The following is a 5815-nucleotide window of genomic DNA, read 5'->3' as shown; positions in this document are numbered from 1 at the left end:
TTATGTTGACATATTATACAATGTTTTTATGTGTTAAGTTGAATCATGTCATGTTGTGTTTAAATTCAAATTAAATCACATTGGTTATATGATTCGTAGGCTTAATACATACTTTCTTCCTTATCATCAATATAGTACTTGATCAAATATTTTGATTAAGTCACACATGTATCAATTTAATCATGGAGCATTGAGAAATCAATCACATGGAAATTAAATTCGAAACATACATGTACATCTACCAAATGTATTAACTTTAATCACAATACACATTGTTTAGGCATTAAAGATAACACATTTGAAACAAAGAAGCATGTATATATATATATATATATATATATATATATATATATATATCTGTGTGTGTGTGTGTGTGTGTGTGTGTGGATCAATATACAAAGGTAGGTCACTACACATCCAAAATATGACCTACCCTACATCATAAGATCATCTTCTATCCCTAGGGCTGGTGGCCGGAGAGTGACGACTAGATGCTCCCTCCTGATCCGGCCATGCAGGTGGACCCATAGGCGTATACCGTGATATAGATCGTGAATGGCTCCGAGAGGAACTCCTACGATCCCTATCCATAAGGATAGCGCGATACGAGGTAGCCTCGGCCTAAGCTGCTGCTAGATCACGCTGTGCTCGCTGAAGGTCCTCTGATAGAGCCCGCTCTCTCTCCCTCCATATCTCTACCTATAATCGAAATGGGGAAAACAAATCATCATGCCGACCCGCGTTCCCTTGAGGTCTATAAGCAACCTGTGAGGAACTAGGGATCTGCGCTGTCGTAGAGATATCTATCACTACTTGCTGGATCAAGGAGCGCCACTCCTGCACATTAGCTGTAGTAGTAGAATAGATTTTGTGTTAGTACCGTTTTATATCATCAAAACATCAATCAATCAATATAAATCTACTATACCTGGATCTCCCTCACGCCAGTAGGGATCATGATATGGTAGCATCTATGATTGGGAACTACTAGGCTCCCCACACTTGAACAATCTGTGCACAATGGGTGTAGGCTGGCCCGTACTAGAAACAGGTCTTTGTATCACCTCATGTTCCCCCTTTTGGGAAATAAGAGGAGGATCCAGGGCTATGGTATCATCCCCTGAATGGTGGGGAGCAGCATCTGACCCCTCCTCATCATCTCTATCCTCCTCCTCGTCATCCCCATCCTCATCTATATCCTCATTCTCCTCATCATCATCTCTCTCCTCCTCGTCGTCATCCTCATCCTCCTCCTCCTCGGCACTAGGCTGATCTCCTATAGGCGGATCAGGACCTCTTGCCTCCTCATGATCCTCTCCCTCCTCTGGCTCCTCCGATCTGGATCCCTGATCCTCATCTCAGTCTCCATGTCTCCATGGGCCTGGATGGCCTGTTGGATGATCTGGTGGAAAGATAGGCCCTGGGTATGATCTCATAAACCAGGAATGATACTTGCACTGTGCCCCAGGGTCTGCAGCATAATCAGTGACCACATCCTGATCGGACCCCTCTATATCTGTGATCTCGATATCGTCTATCATCGGTCTCGCTACTGCTTTGGGTCTGGGAAGGACTCATGAGTGTCGAGTATAGATGGGCACATCGGCTGGAACACACTGCTCTAGCCCGAACTACCTCCGTACTCGGTCAAAGTAGAATGGGACTATGATGTGTGGATATCATCCTCTTAGCAGGTGGTTCCTTTGTAGGCATGCTAACTGTCTCTCCATCCCATCCCATCTGTGCATCCGTAGATATGGTCTCCACACGGTCACCTCAGCTATCAATCTGTCAACTATCACTCTCCAATACAATAGATCTCCAAATCTCCACTCACTGATAAGTGGATAAGAAAATACCCTAGGTCTCTCGCTAGCTGTACTCATCGAATAGCCGACAGGCCTGGTGCATGTAAAGTGCTCAAATATCCACACCTGCAGAAGTGTGCATGTCATCAAGCTGCAACCGTGTCTGAAAACATACTCCTTGAGGTCGTGATAGAGATGTGCAAGCATACTCCAACCCCAGGCATATACTCTCCTGTGTCTCTCCATAGCCCTGATGCACCATGTGAGACCCCCATGCATATGTGTACCTCGCCCATTAGGGCAGACAGCTAGTGCAATGATGGCTATCATAAGACGTCTCATGAGGGGCACCTCTCCTGTAGGATGTAAGAGCCAGCTGACCATGATACGACCTCTCGTCTCGCTCGGCATGACTCTCCCTATGAAATATACCTACTCCCTCTGATAATCCTCTACTGACCGATCGGTTGCATATGTCACGGTAGCTCCTCTGATCGGTAGGCGAAGAATGCGGTACACATCCTCAAGTGTCACCATCATCTCCCCTACTGGAAGCTAGAACGTGCATGTATCAGGATCCCATCGCTCCATGAGTACCATCAGCATTGCGGGATGAAATCGGATGGCCGGCATAAGAATCATAGACCACAAACCTACTATCGACAATGTGTCTCTCTCTGCCTGGGTAAGTCAGGGAATCTGATCTCGCAAACTGCGAAGAATCTACCCCGCAAAAATGCTCTCTCATGTACGGGAGACCCTGCATCACAAAAACATAACTATAATCAATACTCAATCATCAAAGTCATTCATGCAAACTGTCAAACATCGTATGCTAACCTTGGTATCTCTCGCCAAGTCCTGTCAGGGACCATGGCGCCCTGAAGGGATCATGGCGCCCTGTTAGGGACCATGGCGCCCTGAGGGGACCATGGTGCCCTGTCAGGGACCATGGCGCCCTGAGGGGACCATGGCGCCCCACAGGGACCATGGTGCCCTGAGGGGACCATGGCGCCCCACAGGGACCATGGCACCCTATGTGGGACCCACGGTTGGGTTCCAGGGCCTGCAAACGATCACAAAAAGTCAAAATGCAGAAAATCAAAAGTCAAAGTTCAGTCAACTCACCTCGTCCAGTGGCTCGTCATCGATCATGGCCTGTCGCATGATCTCAATCCTCGTGGGACGCTCTGGTCATTGTGAAGGCATGATGATGGCTATGTGGGCTCCGCTGCAATAAACAGTACTGAGAATCAACAAAGTGACAAATACAAATGTCTCTTTCAAGGTATATACGTTCATTCCTTTACCTTTACTTTCAAAACCCTAATTTTCCTCTTTCACTCATTTCATCATAACTTGAGTTTGGGAGATGCGATTTTCAAACCGTTTGTTGCGTAGGAATTGTATTTTCATTCCCCTACTCTCAGGATGTTCCAAAAAGTGCTCTGATGAAGCCTTTTCAGTGAACATCCCTCATCAATACTCTCTTACACAATTTGTCGTAAGTAAACATGCTACCCTGTTTCACCTCCCTAATAAGCAAGTCGAAACAGGGGGGCATATAGCTACTCGCAAATTTCATCACCTTCCTTAGTAAGCATTAGGTAATTTTGTGATCTAACGTGTGTTTTGTAGGGTGCGGTTCCTAACTATGTACTGCAGATACCACTGGGCGCTTCGTCCGACAACTTATGGATATATCCTTTTTCAAATGATGTTTACTTTCTGTACTTTAGCTTGCATATGCACGTAGTACTCATATGACCGCTAAAGTGGGGGCTAAATGTAACGTCATAAATTGTACGCACTTGCTAAAGCAGTACAATTTAACACCTAGTTTAGCACCCGCCTTGGCGCAGTTGCATTTTGCATTGCATTTCCCCTTTAACACTTAATTAATCAAATTAATTAGATCTAAAGGTTCTATTTCATCATTCTCCACATCATAAAGTCAGGCCCTTTCATTAAAGCATGCCCCTTTTCATTTTATTCCTCCAATACATCATCTAATCAAAAACCCTAATTAGGCCCTATTCTGAGCTTGGGGGCTTAATTTCGGGGGTCAAAACATCTCGAAATCACCTGTAACTTCGGGATTCTCTCTAAAATCATCATATCTGACAGCCCTGAAAATTTGGTGAAAAGTTGTTGGGACTGTGGCGCTCGGAGTGCACACAGTCCCGGACATTTTTCCTAACATTTTAGGAGCGCGATCCAATCATAAAATAAAGCTTAACCCCAAGAAATTGGTGGGATATTCAATCTCTAGGTCAGCCAAAAGACGAAATTGTGACCTAGGGTTTCATACATAAGAGCTCTCTTTCTTCATTTGAAGGGATCTGATTTTTTGTTTTCAGGAACCTCATATGTAGCGAAAGAGCAGATCTTTGAAGACTTCAACAACTTACAACATCCCTCTATCAAGCATTTATCAATTCCATTCATCCATTTAGGGCTTGGAAGACATTGGAGAACAATAGGAGATTACCGACTGAAGATTGGCTTGTACCCCTCCCTTGAGGGTTGGGTATGATTTCATGTTGTTTTCATGTCTTTGCATAAGCTTCAATATCTCATTTATTCATGCTTTAGATCACTTTGCATCTTGATTTAGAGCATTTACATTATCATTTACAAGCAATTAGGGTTTACTTTCTAGGTTGCTCTAGCTTGCTTGCTTGCATTTTAGATCTTGCACACACACAAGGTCTGCACACACATTACTTTTACAATACAACTTGGCTATTCGTGGAGGTGGAAATCACCGAAGTGGGGGTTTGACTAAGGCAAAACCCTATATAGCTGCCCAAACACCTTTTTCAGATATAAGTGTAGGTTTCGAGACTCAGATGACGCCGCAGGTTGCAGATCCGGAAGAAGCAGGTCGAGACAGCACCCCACACCAAATTGCAGAGCAGAATACCAGGACAGGGGCGTGGGGTGCCCTGGTCCTACCAGGACAGGGGCGCTGGGCACCCTAGTCCCTAGGACAGAGGCGCTGGGCACCGTGGTCCTCCTGACAGACAACATTTCAAACAGTTTCCAGAGTGCAAAACAGTGGTTTTAGGTGCAGTTTCAGGTGCAGAATCAGGACAGTGGCGCCCGCTCCCCCGTCCTAAACATTTCCACTCAGATTTTGACTTCGGGTACGCATTTGTATTCTTGTTTTATCCTTGTGTTTATAGCTTTCCATTGTTTAAGTTCAATTTTGCAATCTTGTTGTTAGCTCATACTTGCATTTTAGGGTTAGGAATTGGACTTGCATAATCTTACCTTTCAAATACAACGAAGGAATAGAAATCCTAATAGGTAGCCCGTGGCTCTCTCTTTCACAAAAAGAAGTAGCCAATTGTGTGATACCTCTAGGCTCTTTCGTATTCCGTAATGTGTGACAAGAGGTAGGATTAGGGCATGTTAACCTAGTCTCGCTTTTTCCCTCACATAGGGAATAATAAGTTATTCAATTGACAACTATTACTGAGTTAGGAAATGATGAGATCATGTTGCTTTGATTATTTTGATATCCTACATATGTTGTTTAATACTATAATATGTCATCAAGCAAAGAACCTAGTTGGTAAACCCTAAGGTTATCGCTATCGGTTAAAGAAGGCAGAATGTAAACCAAGTGAAGTTCAACATTTACCAAGTAACAACTGAGTTATAATAGATCGCATTGGATGGATAAAAGCATTATTTAATAAAGGATGTTGATGAGTTGGACATGAATAAATGATTGGTATGCCAAACATGAAGTATGTTGAGGATCGATGACATGAAAAATCAAAAAGGAAGATCTACAACAAAGATTGAACAGCAATAACTTAGCACAAGTTCCAAGGAAGGAATGCAAGTTCCAAGGCAAGGTAAAATGTTTTTAAGATCAAAGGATACATTGAACCTGGTCAAGTTTGAAGATTTGATGGCTAAGATTGATGATGGGAAATATGATCAAGGAGATTTAGTAGTTAGAGATTGTTTATAAATAAGGTATTGTTGATGAA

This window comes from Cryptomeria japonica, chromosome 4 (assembly GCF_030272615.1).
Source record: "Cryptomeria japonica chromosome 4, Sugi_1.0, whole genome shotgun sequence".
Lineage (NCBI taxonomy): Eukaryota > Viridiplantae > Streptophyta > Pinopsida > Cupressales > Cupressaceae > Cryptomeria > Cryptomeria japonica.
Note: the sequence above shows the minus strand (reverse complement) of the source record.